Consider the following 18,644-nt stretch of genomic DNA (forward strand, 5'->3'; position numbering starts at 1 on the left):
GGTTGGAGTGAGGCGCGATGCTGAATAGAAACAAAGCTGTGTGGGAGTACTGGTGCCTGAAAAGACAACGAGGCTGACGCAAAAACCTATTTGGCGAGTGCGGTCGGCGGACCGCCGGCAGCAGCCAATCAGCGCGGGAAATTGATTGATGCGAGGGCAGAGGGAGCGCCCAGCACCTGGCCAGCGGCTCCAGTTGACGGCAGCTCTCCCACAACACGCGCACCTGGCTCCATACCGCGGCAAGTGGAGCAGCTGGAGGACGGCTTCCTGAAGGCTCTCACAAACAGATGTTCAAAATGCTGCCGTGGTTTCTCAACTGGAAGTTGCTCTTCGTGTTTTTATCTAGCTTCGATGACCTCAACCAGTTCTGTATAAACACCGGCTTGCAAAACTTGAGGACGAAATTAACTTTTGCATGATGTGCCAGTACCAAGCAACATAGCTCGATGAAACTTTGACCGTACAGAAGGCAACAAACAAACACGCAGTGAGACGAACACGAATGACGCTTTCGGTCAAAGACAGTAATGACTCTTAAGTCAACTCAGTCGTTATGGTCACCCGGACGTTACAAAAGGCGGGTCATGATGTTAAATATGGTGAATGATGACAAACTGAGCATCAATACACGCTCTGCAACGTCCTCCCGTTCTGACCGCAAGGTTAATGAAGAGTCTTTGCGGTATGGCGCCCCATTTCTCCCACAGTGAGGTTGAGTGCTGCTGGATGATCTCTCCTGCATGTGGAGGTGCAGAATATGTCTCCCCAATGCATCCCACACTTGCTCGACGTGATTTAAGTGGGGGTCGGGGAAGCGGGCAGGCCAATCCATCCGCCGAATGTCCTGTTGTTCCAAGAGCTCCTCCACTTGGCTGTTCAGTGCTGGACGTACGCTCATGTAGCTTGAGGTGGGAACACGTAATGCGACCACGAATTCTGTTGAACGTGATCGTCTTTGTAGTCCACGTATTATTATATGGCGAGGCACAATGTTGCATGGGTGTACTGAGCTCCAGACCTTTGAACGTGGTACTCCCGCCAGTCAACACCGTGCTCCTTCCCCACGTGCTTCTTTTCAGGGGTCATTCGGCCCTGACTTCAGTTGTATGGATGCCAATGTGCGGCTACATCGAACAGCGCAGGTGGACTTCTTGGAACGAGACGATATTCTGCGAATGGGCTGCCCCCCCCCCCCCCCACTTAGGTGTTAGGGTTAACGAGGTGATGGCGAACGGACCATTTTTTTGTGCGTTCCTTTATAATCATGAAAGTGAGTGAACCAAAAAAGGGGGCGAGTTAAATGCCGTACCAGTGGCCAGCGTGGGAACGCGTTGCAGAGCTCGCATCCCCGTCGGTGGCTATCACACACCGTATTAAGAATCACGACTCGCCTTTTGTAATGTTCAGGGGTCTGTCATGCATTGCGATGACTTTAGTGTTATTATTGTCTTTAAATTAAAATATAATTTCTTTTCGCCTCATTGCGTGTTTCTTTCATTTACCTTATGTACCATAATATGGCAGGATCATTCTACGTAGCCTAGGGTCCAAGTTCCGTGGAGCTGTATTACTCGATAGTGAAACATCACACCAAAGTTACGAGGGTTGAATGAAAAGTAGTGTCTCCACCTTCGTTAATTGTGTTTTGATGGAAATATTTTAATAAATCAAACGCAGGAATAATCCTTACAATGAGATCTTTAATTAACAATATTCACTTTGCCACATACGAGGGCAGTTCAATGAGTAATGCAACACATTTTTTTCTCGGCCAATTTTGGTTGAAAAAACCAGAAATTTCTTGTGGAATATTTTCAAACATTCCCGCTTCGTCTCGTAAAGTTTCATTGACTTCCGACAGGTGGCAGCGCTATACGGAGCTGTTAAAATGGCGTCTGTAACGGATGTGCGTTGCAAACAACGGGCAGTGATCGAGATTCTTTTGGCGGAAAACCAGGGCATCTCAGATATTCATAGGCGCTTGAAGAATGTCTACCGTGATCTGGCAGTGGACAAAAGCACGGTGAGTCTTTGGGCAAAGCGTGTGTCATCATCGCCGCAAGGTCAAGCAAGACTGTCTGATCTCCCGCGTGCGGGCCGGCCGTGCACAGCTGTGACTCCTGCAATGGCGGAGCGTGCGAACACACTCGTTCGAGATGATCGACGGATCACCATCAAACAACTCAGTGCTCAACTTGACATCTCTGTTGGTAGTGCTGTCACAATTGTTCACAAAAATCTGAACGAACTTCTCCTTCTTCATGACAACGCAAGACCTCACACAAGTCTCCGCACCCGAGAGGAGCTCACAAAACTTCAGTGGACTGTTCTTCCTCATGCACCCTACAGCCCCGATCTCGCACCGTCGGATTTCCATATGTTTGGCCCAATGAAGGACGCAATCTGTGGGAGGAACTACGCGGATGATGAAGAAGTTACTGATGCAGTACGAGGTTGGCTCCGACATCGACCAGTGGAATGGTACCGTGCAGGCATACATGCCCTCATTTCAAGGTGGCGTAAGGTCGTAGCATTGAATGGAGATTACGTTGAAAAATAGTGTTGTGTAGCTAAAAGATTGGGGAATAACCTGGTGTATTTCAATGCTGAATAAAACAACTCCTGTTTCAGAAAAAAAATGTGTTGCATTACTTATTGAACTGCCCTCGTAATAACTAGCCAGTTGGATACATTTCTCCCAACGATGAACAAGTTTTCTGAAGCCGTCACGAAAGAAGTCGAGACTCTTGTTTCCACAACGTCCTCATCAGAAGCATAATGATGTCCCCGCAGATCGTCTTTCATTATAGGGAACTGATGAAAGTCAGACGGTGCTAAATCTGGATTGTATGGAGGATGCCGTACGGTGGTGAGATTCAGTCTCTGAAGTTCTGTTGTGGTGCACAGATCTTCCGAGTTTGGGTCTCGGTTTGGCACACTGTTTTAATATCTGCCAGGAAGGAACAACACTGTCATTTACAATAACAGTAACACTGTTACAATTAAAATTACATTTCTTGTAGCACTGAAGTCTGTCAGCAACAATAACTAATGCACATCGTAGCAAGCCCGGACCGGGGGCGGGGGGGGGGGGGGGGGCGGCAAAACGGCATATCTGCCCCGGGCGGCCATTTCAGGCGGTGCCAAATTCATATTCTTGAAGAAGAAAATCTTTTTTCACGAAGCGCTTAACATCCAGCGGACGTTACCTAAGCTGAGCCGAATAAACCCGAACGGGTGAGTACCAATCACTGTTTGTTTATGTGGCTGATTGTGTGTGTGAATGATAAGCGTACTTACAATTATTAGACAAATCCATAGATTCAGACCACCAGAGTGGAAACAGCACATAACTAAGATTACATATTATCTTCTCGATGTGCTCAAGAAAATGAATCCCCTTGTAGGAGGTTCGAATCCTCCCTCGGGCATGGGTGTGTGTGTTGTTCATAGTGTAAGTTAGTTAAATTACATTGAGCAATGTGGAAGCCTAGAGACCGATGACCTCAGCAATTTGGACCCATCCAAAATTCCAATTCAAGAAAACGAAATTTTGCCAGGTCGTTACACTACTATGGACCAGCTGTACTGTTCCCGGTTAACACCCGCTTAAATACTGTTCTCGAATAGCGCGGAAAACGCGTTATACGAACACGTAATAAAGCTTAAGGAGAATAAATGCGGGATAAATAAACCCGTGATTCTGGCACGGTTGCTGAAATTATCCGCAGAAAAAGTTTTGGCAATGGCAGGATAGTTACAGAATTAGTGATGACAACACTGTTCGTTAGAACGAGGGAAGACGCGCTGCTGCTACGGTCGCAGGTTAGAATCCTGCCTCGGACATGGATGTGTGTGATGTCCTTAGGTTAGTAGTTCTAAGTCTAGGGGTCTGATGACCTCAGATGTTAAGTCCCATAGTGCTTAGAGCCATTTGAATTATTTTTTTTTTAAACAGACAATGACAAAATAGACGTAATCAAACCGAGAAACCATACCAGCCTTGGGTACTATTCGTATTAACAGCCTTTTCAGTATCAGACAACAACATTTTGATTTTTCATGTAGCAAAACGTTTGACGAACTTAGACGACGTAATAGATTCTTTCGCAGCGAGGAAAGAACGCCGTGTAAAGCTGTAGCAAGATTAGAGAGAAAAAATGCTGGGATCTAAGGACTGAAGAAATGTGTTCTGTCTTGCTTGTCTCTTGCCTTTGTTTTATATTTCGTATATTTAATTTTATGAGAGAGAGAGAGAGAGAGAGAGAGAGAGAGAGAGAGAGAGAGAATAGAGTCGCCTACAATGACTGTGATGTACAATATCCTTACTCATAACAGCACCTGTATTGATTTCTCTTTCTATCTTCACGAAAAAACGTCTCTCTTAAAATAACTTTGATTTGTCTGTTATATGAAAAATGCGAACTGGAAGTCCAGAAGGGTGGAATTATCGAAAGCTTCGGACTCTTATCAAAATCTGACGCGGCAAATTAACCGAGAACAATTATCTCACTAAAGACTTCGTAGGCATATCAGATGAGTTGATGCTTGCTGTTTCGATTTCCACTGAATGATGTCGCTATTGCCGTTGAATATAGCTGGAGAGGGGTTAACTGACCGCAATAGCAATAAACCTGTCGTCCCTCTTGCTGTCTGTCTGACGAAATTCACCATCGTAGAGCTACGGTTCATCAAAATAGTCGCAGTGATTTGTAATAGGGCCTATTTACGCGCTGTAAGAATATTAACTGTAATTACCTAAACTGCTTGACGAAACAAGACGCAGTATGAAAATTAATAAGCACCAGATTACCGGCTTTTCGCATGCAAAACCTCCGTAAACACGATAAACTTTCAAGTAGCAGGCACTCGTTATGCTAAACAGCGGTGTGAATCTACTTAATTTTAAAAAGAATTGCATGATTCTCCAATTTACAATCATCTATATCGGTAATGACTGTTTTCATGTATCATTCCTCATAAACGACAAAGAACAACGCTAATTATTCAACATATCAGTTGTTTATTATGCACTTGGGTTTCCAGCCGGCTCTCGCGAGTAACATTTCGCTAGACTTTCTCAGATGGTCAGAGGCTACATCAACACTACTGCAGCTTTCCAGAACTAGCAAGATAAAAACCGACGTTTCACCGCCCCATGCCATCATCAGGGATGTACGGATCAGTCCATACTGCAGCTCAAAGCTCTAATGACACTCGTCTGCAACGGTTTCAATGTTTTTGTGACGTACTACGCTGCCAACGATTACTATAAGAGTTATTTTACAGTCAGCAACAAAAATGCTTATGTAGACCATAGTATTCCAATTCAAGCAATACTCTAAAAAATATGTCTTACATACAAGAGTAAACAGGGTGAACTACGGCCCCTATGCTGAACTGGATCTTGGGCCAAATATCGATTAATCACTTAAAAAGCTTAGTTGAGAAATATGAAACATACAACATTTTACATCGAAGCAGAATATAAAGAACTAAATATGACTGTGAAACATACGCGTGGATGTTAACAACCTGTTTTCGAAGACATCAATTATATTAGCCTTCCTAAGACTTTGCGGAAGGATTTGTTTCCACACAGAATTTTAGGAGTGGGCGATTCGCAGCATCATCTCCATTCTTATGCATACGAAGCACAGCCGATCAAAATGAGGCACATTGCTATAGCGACGAAACAGACATCTCGTCTTGATAACTATTCAGGACTGAAAGGAATTAAGAGTCGAGAAAATATTATAACGAAGGATTACTTGTAGAACGACCTCATTCTGGTCTGAGTGACTGGATGGGGATACGCCACGGACGAATGACTGGTTTGACAACTGAAGCTTATAAATCACCAGATTAAATTTGGCAGTTCACACAATATTTCGGCCTCCTCCTTCAGGCATGTAGGGCGCATATCTCCGTTGTACATTATTCAGACTCAGCATAAATGTGAAACGGGGCAAGAAGTAGCCTACATTTGGCCTCCTGCGAACTTAGCTTTTTAAGTGCGCCACTTCTTTAGTTGTCTTCTGTCAAAGCGAAGGTTTTTCAAAATTATGGAATAAAAATACTTTTTGTTCGTCTTTAGTGTGCATAATTTTTCTGAATGTTTCTTAATAAATATCTGAGATGACTGGAATAAATGCGTCGATGACGTCGTGGGCCAATGATGGTCGGAGGGTTCTTTGAATTGGTATAAATGGACATAGTTCGGTTTTTTATGTACGATGAATGGAATCTTTAGCGCTTGTCTGGCGACTGCCAATGGCTTGGAGCAGGGAGCATACTTGAGTAAGCTGGAGAACTTGGAACTTTCTGAGACAATGTCCCAGATTTCACGCTCAATTCGTATTGTGGGAAGACGTGTCATTTTGCATAACAACTGCATCATATAGGTGGTCAGGTCATTTTTCTTCAGGAAAGGATAAGAGTTCATATAGTTTGGCTGAACATCCATTACATCATACACAGTACGTATGTGCTAATATTTTCAAATCAAGACACGTATTTACACCACGGGAGGTCGGTTCCCTTCAAGAAGAATTTTTCGAATGACATTGGCAGACGCAGGAGCCTTGGCAATGCCTACCGACCGTCTTCTGAACGTCAGTAAGGAGGGGTATGTACCCACCACAACCCTATTCTGGCTGTTAATGTGAGATCAGAAGCAGATATGCGACCCTTTTTAACTCTTCACGTGTCCTATAAGAAGACTGAGCCCCTCCTTTCCACACTTCAAAGTAAGGAAAAAATATTTTGACGTCACCAAGAACCGTACGGTCGTCGTCCGAGCGGCACTCAACCGTGCCGACCGCTCAGGTACCGTGGCATTAACTGACTTAAAATTCAGCTTCGCTAAAATATAATTCCAGCTTACACACTCAAATGCTTTACTCGACAACGAAAAAGTTTAGGTGATAACATTTTGTTATTTGAAGAGTTTTATATGGTAAAGAACTGGAAAATAGCATCTTCTATGGACATTTGATCCTGGGATTACTTTTTTTTCCCCTCGAAATGAGTGACTTTTGGCTGGTTTCGAGCAGTGAGGTATGACATGTGGACGGAACACAGGCCGGTGTCTGGGTCTGGTTAGTAACTCGGCGGCTGCCCTGCGTAAGTCGCCTGCAGAACTGGCTCCCCGCGGGAATGCAGAAGAACCTGATCCGCCCCGCTACCAACTGGAAAGTCGCTGCCGCAAAACGAAAGTAAAATCAAAAAGAACGTCGCCATAAAGTATGATGCAAATAATGAATAGGCGACGAGACAGTGTATTAGGTCACATATTAGCACTTATTGCGCATAAATATGGTAATGCACAGAGCTTACCAGCGAATTCTTCATACCGCATAGTGAATTAACACCATGAAGGTCTCTCCGAGTCTGTGACAAAGACGCAAGCTTAGTACACTGGCAGTTGTTTCAGCTATGAATAACTTACTGGATAAACACACTCGCTGCATTTTGTATTGCTTTGGGCGAAGAGTATTGCTACCTTTGTTTAGTGTGTTCAGAGCTGAGGGTGTAAGATATTACTACACCCCCCCCCCCTCCCCTTTTTCCCCGACGGCTCATCTAGCCGGCACACTGACTAGTAGAGCAGCCCATGACGGGAAGGACCCCTCTATGATACACAGTCACTGTACAGAAGCTTCTTTAGAAACAGACTACTACGAGGGGCCATCAGTAAGTATTGCAACACTTTTTCTCTGAAAGCAGGCTGGGTTTATTCAGGATTACAATACACTATATTATTCCCCGCTCTTTTGGCAACAAAACCCTATTTGTCAACATAATCTCCGTTCAATGTGACAGCCTTACGCCACCTTACTGGGGGGCCTGTATGCCCGCATGGTACCATCGTACTGGTCGACGTCGAAGCCACCGTCTTGCTGCGTCAACAGCCTCCCAATCAACCACGCACTGTTTCCCGCGGAGTACATCCTTCACTGGGCCAGTGGGCCAAACAGGCGGAAGTCCGAAGGTGCAAGATCTGGGCTGTAGGGTTGACGAAGAAGAAGCAGCCAATGAAGTTTAGCGAGCGCCATCCGTCGATTACCTCGAATGAGAGTGTCCGAACGTTCCAGCATTGCAGGAGTCACAGTCGTGTGTGGCCGGTCGGCACGTGGGAGATCGGACAGGTTTGGCCGACCTTGTAGCGATTGTGATGGACGCCTCGCCCAAAGACTCACTGTGTTTTTTTGTTCGCTGCCTGGTCTCTGTGGATATTCTGCAAGCGCGTGTGAATATCTGCACTGCTCTAGCCTTCCGCCAAAGGGAACTCAATTGCAGCTCTCTGCATCAAAGCGCCTCCGTTACAGACATCATTTTGAAGGCTACGTACTTATCGGAAATTCATGAGACTATATGGCCTGAAGCGGGAATGTACCACGTTGTCTCAGAACAAATTACAGTTTTTTTTAGTCGAAATTGGCCGTGAAGAAAAGTGTTGGATTACTTATTTAATGCTCCTCGTGCATATTACGCATAAAACGGGACACAGTGCTATATAGAAAGAATGATACTGAATGGAACGCGTCTGTTTGTCAGAAGAGCAATGTTAGAAACCTTGAATAACCATTGAAACAGAATATTTTCGAAAGACCTCTGACAAAACCCGAAGTAATTCTCGGGACATGTAAAGACTGTTAGGCGATTAGTGACAAATAAGTTACTGACACGAAACTCATTCACGCGATAGGAACTGAAACCACAGGTAATAAAGCGAAAGCACAAATACTGAACTCCATTTTTGAATGTTCCTTCACAGAGGAAAAACCGTGAGTGCTGGCCCAATACCACTGACATCGCTAAAATTGAACGAAGCTCCAGCGCTCAATGGAATTCTCAGGTTCCTATACCGAATCTGCGGCTGATTTACTCCCTCGCTCAACCACAATATACCGTAGATCTCTGGATCAAAAAACAGTGCCGAGTAGTTGGAAGAAGTTAAAAAAAAAAGGTTCAAATGGCTCTGAGCACTATGGGACTTTACTTCTGAGGTCATCAGTCCTCAAGAACTTAGAACTACTTAAACCTAACACAAGGACATCACACACATCCAAGCCCGAGGCAGGATTCGAACCTGCAACCGCAGCAGCAGCAGCGCGGTTCCGGACTGAAGCGCCTAGAACCGCTCGGCCACAACGGTCGGCTATCAGTCAGAGGATGTAGTAATTCTTGACTTCCGAAAAGTATTTGAGTCGGTACGACACCTACGTTATTACTAGACGTACGTTCGTAAGGGGCACCAAGAGAAATTTGTGACTGGACTGAGAACGCAGAATGTTGTTTCGGATGCAGAGTCACTGACAAAGGAAGAAGGTGCCACAGGGAAGTGTGTCGGGGCCCTTAATGTTCATACTGTATATTAATGACGTTGCAGAACACATTAACTGTTTTCTAAGTTGACGGGATACATGTTGTTGTTATGGTCTTCAGTCCTGAGACTGGTTTGATGCAGCTCTCCATGCTACTCTATCCTGTGCAAGCTTCTTCATCTCCCAGTACCTACTGCAACCTACATCCTTCTGAATCTGCTTAGTGTATTCATCTCTTGGTCTCCCCCTACGATTTTTACCCTCCACGCTGCCCTCCAATACTAAATTGGTGATCCCTTGATGCCTCAGAAAATGTCCTACCAACCGATCCCTTCTTCTGGTCAAGTTGTGCCACAAACTTCTCTTCTCCCCAATCCTATTCAATACTTCCTCATTAGTTATGTGATCTACCCATCTAATCTTCAGCTTTCTTCTGTAGCACCACATTTCGAAAGCTTCTATTCTCTTCTTGTCCAAACTATTTACCGTCCATGTTTCACTTCCATACATGGCTACACTCCATACAAATACTTTCAGAAATGACTTCCTGACACTTAAATCTATACTCGATGTTAACAAATTTCTCTTCTTCAGAAACGCTTTCCTTGCCATTGCCAGTCTACATTTTATATCCTCTCTACTTCGACCATCATCAGTTATTTTGCTCCCCAAATAGCAAAACTCCTTTACTACTTTAAGTGTCTCATTTCCTAATCTAATACCCTCAACATCACCCGACTTAATTCGACTACATTCCATTATCCTCGTTTTGCTTTTGTTGATGTTCATCTTATATCCTCCCTTCAAGACACCATCCATTCCATTCAACTGCTCTTCCAAGTCCTTTGCTGTCTCTGACAGAATTACAATGTCATCGGCAAACCTCAACGTTTTTATTTCTTCTCCATGGATTTTAATACCTACTCCGAATTTTTGTTTTGTTTCCTTTACTGCTTGCTCAATATACAGATTGAATAACATCGGGGAGAGGCTACAACCCTGTCTTACTCCCTTCTTAACCACTGCTTCCCTTTCATGACCCTCGAGTCTTATAACTGCCATCTGGTTTCTGTACAAATTGTAAATAGCCTTTCGCTCCCTGTATTTTACCCCTGCCACCTTTAGAATTTGAAAGAGAGTATTCCAGTCAACATTGTCAAAAGCTTTCTCTAAGTCTACAAATGCTAGAAACGTAGGTTTGCCTTTCCTTAATCTTTTTCCTAAGATAAGTCGTAAGGTCAGTATTGCCTCACGTGTTCCAACATTTCTACGGAATCCAAACTGATCTTCCCCGAGGTCGGCTTCTACCAGTTTTTCCATTCGTCTGTAAAGAATTCGTGTTAGTATTTTACAGCTGTGGCTTATTAAACTGATTGTTCGGTAATTTTCACATCTGTCAACACCTGCTTTCTTTGGGATTGGAATTATTATATTCTTCTTGAAGTCTGAGGGTATTTCGCCTGTTTCATACATCTTGCTCACCAGATGGTAGAGTTTTGTCAGGACTGGCTCTCCCAAGGCCGTCAGTAGTTCCAATGGAATGTTGTCTACTCCGGGGGCCTTGTTTCGACTCAGGTCTTTCAGTGCTCTGTCAAACTTATCACGCCGTATCGTATCTCCCATTTCGTCTTCATGTACCGCTAAAGTAAAATACTAGCATGTACCGCGATGCTTTCGGAGCTCGGAGAAAAATACTACAGACCACGGAGTGGACATGAAGGAGGCTGTGTATATAATGTGTGTGTTTCACGAAAATCAGATCAAATCACCATCTTCTCCAATCCAAGAATGATTGAAATAATTGTGTTTTCGTACACACCATTATTTTCACACACTACTACACTTCTCAGCAATTCATCTGGTCCGCATATAATCTGTATGCAGGGGGAGGCATATGCCGCAGAAAACTCCACAGAATGGAGAAAACATCGGTTTTTGATACTTCAAAGCTTTTTCCAAATGTTATGTTGATAACTTTTGTGCGATATTCCATGTTTTTCATTGTCAAGAGAATATATGTGTTTTGGTACTGATATGTTATACTTTTTTCCATAGTTGCTACCCTGATAAAATCACTGTAAAATCAGAAGTTTAATTTTGGAAGTCCTAGCACATGAAAACATGGATCTAGCGTCCCATTTCGCCGATTTTCAAAATCGGCCAGCTTAAAAGTGGAAGTGTGTTGTTTATCACAAAGGAAGACAGTTTTGAACCTTCATTTTTCAAATATACGCAAAATAAATTTTAGCCATGAAAAGGTTAATGGTATAATAGCAACCTTAGACTTCTCGCAGATGATGCTCCAGAAGGGAGCTAGAAGGAAAGTTGCATGAATAAACAATCGGTCTTCATAGTATTTTTAAGTTGTGCAAACACTGGCAACTTGCTTTGTATGTCAAGAAATGTAAAACTGTGTATTTCGCAAAACGGAATAAAACTTAGTAACCTATAATTACACTTGTCGATACGAGTCACAGTTGGAATCGATGGCCGCGCGGTGCGGCCACGCAGTTTGAGGCGCCCAGTCACGGGCTGTGCGGCCCCTCCCGCCGGATGTTAAGAGTCCTCCCTCGGGCATGGGTGTGTGTCTCGTTCTTAGCTTAAATCAGCAGTTTGTTCCCTTAGGAATTCACACACATTTGAACATTTGGAGTCGACCAACTCCTACTAATACCTGGATGTAAAATTATGTAGGAATGTGAACTGGGGCGGTCAAGTACCTCCCTCGTAAATAAAGCACGTGGCTGACTTCGGTTCAGTGATAGATCTCTAGGGGACGCATCCTAAAAAGGAAATTGCTTACAAACATTCATGCTACCCAGGCTAAACTGTTGCACAAGTGTGTGGGGCCCCGTACCAAACAGGACTAACAGAGGATATTGAGCGTACACAAAGAAAGGCAGCACGAACGCTCACGGGTTTGTTTCAACCGTGGAAGAGAGTCACGGAGATGCCGAAGAAACCGACGCTTCAAGAGAGACAAACTTTCCCTATTTACAAAGTATCAAGGACCCGTTTGAGGTGACTAATCTAGGAATGTACTATAACCTTTACGTATCGCTCCAATAGGGATCAAGAGGTCAAGATTAGGTTAATTACAGCGCGCATAGTGGCGTTAAACGATACATGACTAGAACGGGAAGAAACCCCAATAACTGGTACAATGGGAAGTGCTTTGCAGATTATGGATGTAGATATAGAAGTGTATTTAATACACTGACGGATTTTCCTAGAGGGGGCGAACTAGTTCAGTACGAAGGAAGAAAAGAAGAAAAAATGGGTTTAAAGATCCGTCTACAGTGATGTTCTTGGAGACACAGATTAGAGAAAGAAAGCGCACTGTCGTTCTCAAAAACCTCATCCTCGAGCTTCGCAAAGCGATTTAGGGAAACGAGTGTGACTTAAATCTGGATAGCCCAACGGGGGTTCGGCCCACCGCCCTACGGAGTGCGAGTACAGTGTGGTAACCATTGGGCTACATTACCCTTCCGGTAGCTCAGTGCGAGGGATAAGGAATTTTTACAATAATCCCAGCGAACAGGGACTCGGGAAGGGGCATTTCGCCGGCCAGAGTGGCCGAGCGGTTCTAGGCGCTACAGTCTGGAACCGCGCGACCGCTACGGTCGCAGGTTCGAATCCTGCCTCGGGCATGGATGCGTGTTATGTCCTTAGGTTAGTTAGGTTTAAGTAGTTCTAAGTTCTAGGGGACTTACGACCTCAGCAGTTGAGTCCCATAGTGCTCAGAGCCATTTGAACCATTTTGAAGGGGCATTTCCAGTTGGAAATATTTGAGATGTGATTACCAGTTGTGGCAATTGCGTTCAACCAAGCCGGAAAAACCTTATGGGCCTTAGTCGGAACCAGCGCAATGGAGATATTTTGGTTTCGCTTTCTTATATACCTATGTCCTACACAAACATATGGGGGCCTTATGTGTTTTACAAAATACAGTAGATGACCTGCTTACATGATTTTCAGTATACGTGAGGTGCGATACGAGGTACAAAAAAACTGCTGTGTCCTCCTTAAGAAACAACCCAAGTATTTGCCAGAAGTTACTTAAGGAAACCATGAGTTACCTGGATGGTTGTACTCGGATGGAGAATCGAACGACAGTCCCTCCGAGTGCGATTCCTCTGTAGCCACCTTTGTGCCACACTGCTCGATCGGCATTTCGAAGACCTAGGACATCACAGGAATTTTCTGATAACGGAAATTGAGATTGATGTTTAAAATATATCACGATACCCGTACTTCTTCAGGCTGGCATGACCTCATTAGTTCAGCCCAGGAAATTAGGTGGTATACCTGGGAATATTACTTCCAAAAGGTGCAGTGAAGTGATAGCATGATTGCAATTTTTTTTTCAAACAAGATTTGGATTTTAGTGAGTATAGGTACGTATGTGTCGTAAGTCACTGGAAAATTATTTTAGGATTCTTGATTCAATTATTGAGATTTCTGAGTCCATAAGTTGTAATGTGGCTATCTGTCGAATATAAGAATGTTTAGTGACTGCTGGGTAGCAACTTTCTTTTTAAGCTACTTTTATTAATTATATACATACATCAAAAAAAGTTTTGCGTCACCCCAGCTCCCAGAACTACTGAAGATAAACAAGCATGCATGAACAGCGCCTATTAGAAGGAGGAGGTCCAACAGCCGATCAGTTCCAGTGATTCCGCCAGGAAGGAGGTACACGGCTCGTGTTGTCTGTAGTTCAGCCATGCCCAGGCGATCAATACCGCGGTTCGATCGCGTCCGCTTTGTTACTTTGTGCCAGGAAGGGCTCTCAACAAGCGAAGTGTCCAGGAGTTTCGGAGTGAACCAAAGCGATTTTGTTCGAACATGGAGGAGAGGAACTGTCGATGACATGCCTCGCTCAGGCCGCCCAAGGGCTACTACTGGAGTGGATGACCGCACCTACGGATTATGGCTCGGAGGAACCCTGACAGCAACGCCACCATGTTGAATAATGCTTTTCGTGCAGCCACAGGACGTCGAATTACAACTCAAACTGTGCGCAATAGCCTGCATGATGCGCAACTTCACTCTCGACGTCCATGGCGAGATCCATCTTTGCAACCACAACACCATTCAGCGCGGTACAGATGCGCCCAACAACATGCCGAATGGACAAATCAGGACTGACATCACGTTCAATTCACCGATGAGTGTCACATATGCCTTCAAACAGACAATCGTTGGAGACATGTTTGGAGGCAACCCGGTCAGGCTGATCACCTTAGACACACTGTCCAGCGAGTGCAGCAAGGTGCAGCTTCCCTGCTGGTTTGGGGTTGCATTATGTGGGGCCGACGTACGCCGCTAGTGGTCATGGAAGCCGCCGTAACGGTTGTACGATACGTGAAAGCCATCCTCCGTCCGATAGTGCAACCATATCGGCAGCATATCAGCGAGGGATTCGTCTTCATGGACGACAATTCGCACTCCCATCGTGCACGTCTTGTGAATGACTTCCTTCAGGATAACGACATCGCTCGACCAGAGTGGCCAGCATGTTCTCCAGACATGAACCCTATCGAAAATGCCTGGGATAGATTCAAAAGGGCTGTTTGTGGACGACGTGAGCCACCAACCATTCTGAGGGATCTACGCCGAATCGCAGTTGAGGAGTGGGACAATGTGGACCAACAGTGAGTTGATGAACTTGTGGATAGTATGCCACGACGAATACAGGCATGCATCAATACAAGAGGACGTACTACTGGGTAGTAGAGGTACCGGTGTGTACAGCAATCTGGACCACCACCTCTGAAGGTCTCGCTGTATGATGGTACAACATGCAATGTGTGGTTTTCATGGGCAATAAAAAAGGGAGGAAATAATGTTTATGATGATTTCTATTCCAGTTTTGTGTACAGGTTCCGGAACTCTCGGAACCGAGGTTATGCAAAACTTTTTTTTACGTGTTTTCACAGAAAAACTATTATATCGAACGGTGCGGTAGTTTTACACACAGAACACACATTCTCCCTTAACAAATTACTGTATCGTTTCTGTTTCAGATTAAGATGTTTGGTGTTATTGTACTACTTGTTAACTAGATTTTGACGTCTCAGTGTGCGTTTCCCACAACTGAACGTTTATTATATTGGCTCCTGGTTCTACTGTAGTTTTCTAACAATGAATTGAGCTTTTTTACTGATTCTGTGCGGAACAATCATCACAAAACTTTTGACTTGCCACTTTTTGTAATGAAAGAAGGCTGAGAAAGAACGTGATCCTTAGACAGTGTTAATGGGTAACAAACAACTTGTTGGCGTACTAGTCATCGGCCAATGAAATTCCAGGTATGACAATGGTCGTCATGCCAATAAGAGATACCTCGCAGACATGTAATTATTGCTACACTTCTTGCAACGTGTGGTAGCCAATGGCGTCAGAGAGCATCAGGCCAGGCGTTCTATGGAGTTTAACCGGAGCGAGACACTCTGGGTTGCTGGGCAATTACCTGACTTGTTTCGTATCCTCGTCTCAGAATCAAATACGTCTCAGATACGAATACATGCCCAACACAGTTGACACGATGCACGTTACAGGTATATTTAGTACGCACAAAAGAGAGACAGAGATGATCAGCTACCTCCAATGCGCAAGAGAGGCGTTCTGCGTCACGGTGTGGTTTTCTGCTGCAGTTCCGAGAGCACACGTTCCTAGAAGAGTCAACAAATATATTGCTTCCTTCTACGTACATCTCGCAAAAAGACCATGAAAGCAAAATTAGAGAGATTCGAGCGCGTAACAGGATTACCGGCAATCACTCTTCTTGCGAACTATTCGCGACAGGAGCAGAAAAAAGGGGAATTGACAGTGATTCACACAGTCCCTTCCGCCACACATCGCGAGGTCGCTTGCTGAGTACAGTTGTGGATGTAGCCGTACATTCAGATGCACGAACAGCTGGTGCACACGTCATTCCTCGAGCCACAAATGAACAACTGAACTTCACTGGAAGACACTATCACAGGTGGTATAAAGACGAACGAAAAATGTTACTCGTTTACCGATTCCATGAAGTGTAAGTACTGTTTACAAATATGTCAAGAAGAGGCTTTGGGCGAGTTGTTTGTAGATATAGCCGTCGGCGAGAAGACGTGGCTCTCGCGTGATAAATCACTTTACTTGTCAGCAACCACATCAGTAACGCGTTTCCTTAAAACTGGATTGCAAGAAGAAGCGGTGTACCTACGCCTGTCAACGCACTTCGATTCTCTCAATCAGCTCCTAAGATAGTAAGCTTTTATCAAAAAATTAAATTACATTATAATTAATGGGGAAATATGCCGAAATCCCTAGTGCTGAGAGATGCGCTGCAACCGCTGAACAATACAGGCGGAGTTCCAATCTATTTTATACTTCTAAACTCTGTAGACTCCTCTCGTCACACTATTAACCCTAACAAATTAAACACGCCGATTTTTATTGCTTTCGTCAACCAGCTTTGATGAGATATCTTCACAAATAACAGCATCGCCTAATGCTGGAAAGTGTTCCTTGAAAACGATAACAGAAAGGAAAGCACCTGTGATATGAAAGTGAAAAACGAAAATGGGAGAACAAATAAGATAATATAGTTTGCATCATTTTGTACATTCCTACATGTCAACGAATTGCAATTCTAGCAGTTTGCATATATTTCTTTTTCTTAATTTTGAAATTAAAAACTGTTTATTTTATATTCCATACGGATGGAAAGTGGCCTCCAACAAAAATGAAATATTTTCAAGAAAGCAAGTTCATCGGAGAAAAGGGCATCGTCAGGAGTGTCTCAGGGAAGTCTGATAGGACCGCTGTTGCTCTCTCTATATACAGTATGTGATCAGAAGTGCTGCACTGAGAAGAGGCATCGATGTCGGTCGGTGAGGCCTGGCACGAAGTCGGCGTTCCAAAACATCCCAAAGGTGTTCTATACGATTCAGGTCCGGACTCTGTGCACGCCAGTCCATTACAGAGATGTTATTGTCGTGTAATCACTTCGCCACAGGCCGTGCAGTACGAACAAGTGCTCCATAGTGTTGAAAGATGCAATCGCCATCCCCGAAGTGATCTTCAACAGTGGGAAGTAAGAAAGCGCTTAAATCATCAACCTACGCCTGTGCTGTGATAGTGCCACGCAAAACAACAAGGGGTGCAAGCCCCCTCCATGAAAAACACGATCACTCCATAACACCACCGTCTCCGAATTTTACTGTTGGCACTACACACGCTGGCAGATGACGTTCACAGTCCGCAGCTCGTGGTCGTGCGGTAGCGTTCTCGCTTCCCACGCCCGGGTTCCCGGGTTCGATTCCCGGCGGGGTCAGGGATTTTCTCTGCCTCGTGATGACTGGGTGTTGTGTGCTGTCCTTAGGTTAGTTAGGTTTAAGTAGTTCTAAGTTCTAGGGGACTGATGACCACAGATGTTAAGTCCCATAGTGCTCAGAGCCATTTAGATGACGTTCACCGAGAATTCGCCATACCCACACCTTGCTGTCGGATCGCCACATTGTGTACCGTGATTCATCACTCCACACAACGTTTTTCGACCAATCGTCCAATGTTTACGTTCCTTACACCAATGGAGGCAAGTTTGGCATTTACCGGCGTGATGTGTGGCTTATGAGCAGCCGCTAGACCGTAAAATCCAAGTTTTCTCATCTCCCGCTTAACTGTCATAGTACTTGCAGTGGATCCTGATGCAGTTTGGAATTCCTGTGTGATGGTCTGGATAGATGTCTGCCTATTACAATTACGATCCTCTCCAGCTGTCAGCCGTCACTGTCAGTCAACAGGCGAGGTCGGCATGTACGCTTTTGTACTGTACGTGCCCCTTCACATCGGAAACAGTGGACCTAGGGATGTTTAGGAGTGTGGAAATCTCGCGTACAGACGTATGACACAAGTGACACCCAATCACCTGACCACATTCAAAGGCCTTGAGTTCCGCAGAGCGCACCATTCTGCTCTCCCACGATGTCTAATGACTACGGAGGTCCTGAGATGGAGTACCTGGCAACAGGTGGCAGCACAATGCACCTAATATGAAAAAAGTATATTTTTGGGGGTATCCGGATACTTTCAATCACATAGTGTATATAAATGATTTGGTGAACAGGGCGGGCAGCAATCTACAGTTGTTTACTGATGATGCTTGAGTGCACAGTAAGGTGTCGTAGTTCAGTGGCTGTAGGAAGATACCAGACAACTTAGACCAAATTTCGAATTGGTGTGATGAATGGCAGCTAGTTCTAAATGTGGAAAATTTTTAGTTAATCCGGATGGGTAGGAAGAACAGATCTGTAACGTTCGGAT

The 18,644-nt window shown here is 44.5% G+C and overlaps 1 protein-coding gene across 1 annotated transcript in view; it reads right to left on the bottom strand.

Moving 5' to 3' along the window:
- Window positions 1-18,644, bottom strand: part of LOC126179459 (ankyrin repeat domain-containing protein 29) — a 597,930-nt gene that overhangs the window by 449,878 nt on the left and 129,408 nt on the right. The window lies entirely within an intron of this gene.

This window comes from Schistocerca cancellata, chromosome 1 (genome assembly GCF_023864275.1).
Source record: "Schistocerca cancellata isolate TAMUIC-IGC-003103 chromosome 1, iqSchCanc2.1, whole genome shotgun sequence".
Classification (NCBI taxonomy): domain Eukaryota; kingdom Metazoa; phylum Arthropoda; class Insecta; order Orthoptera; family Acrididae; genus Schistocerca; species Schistocerca cancellata.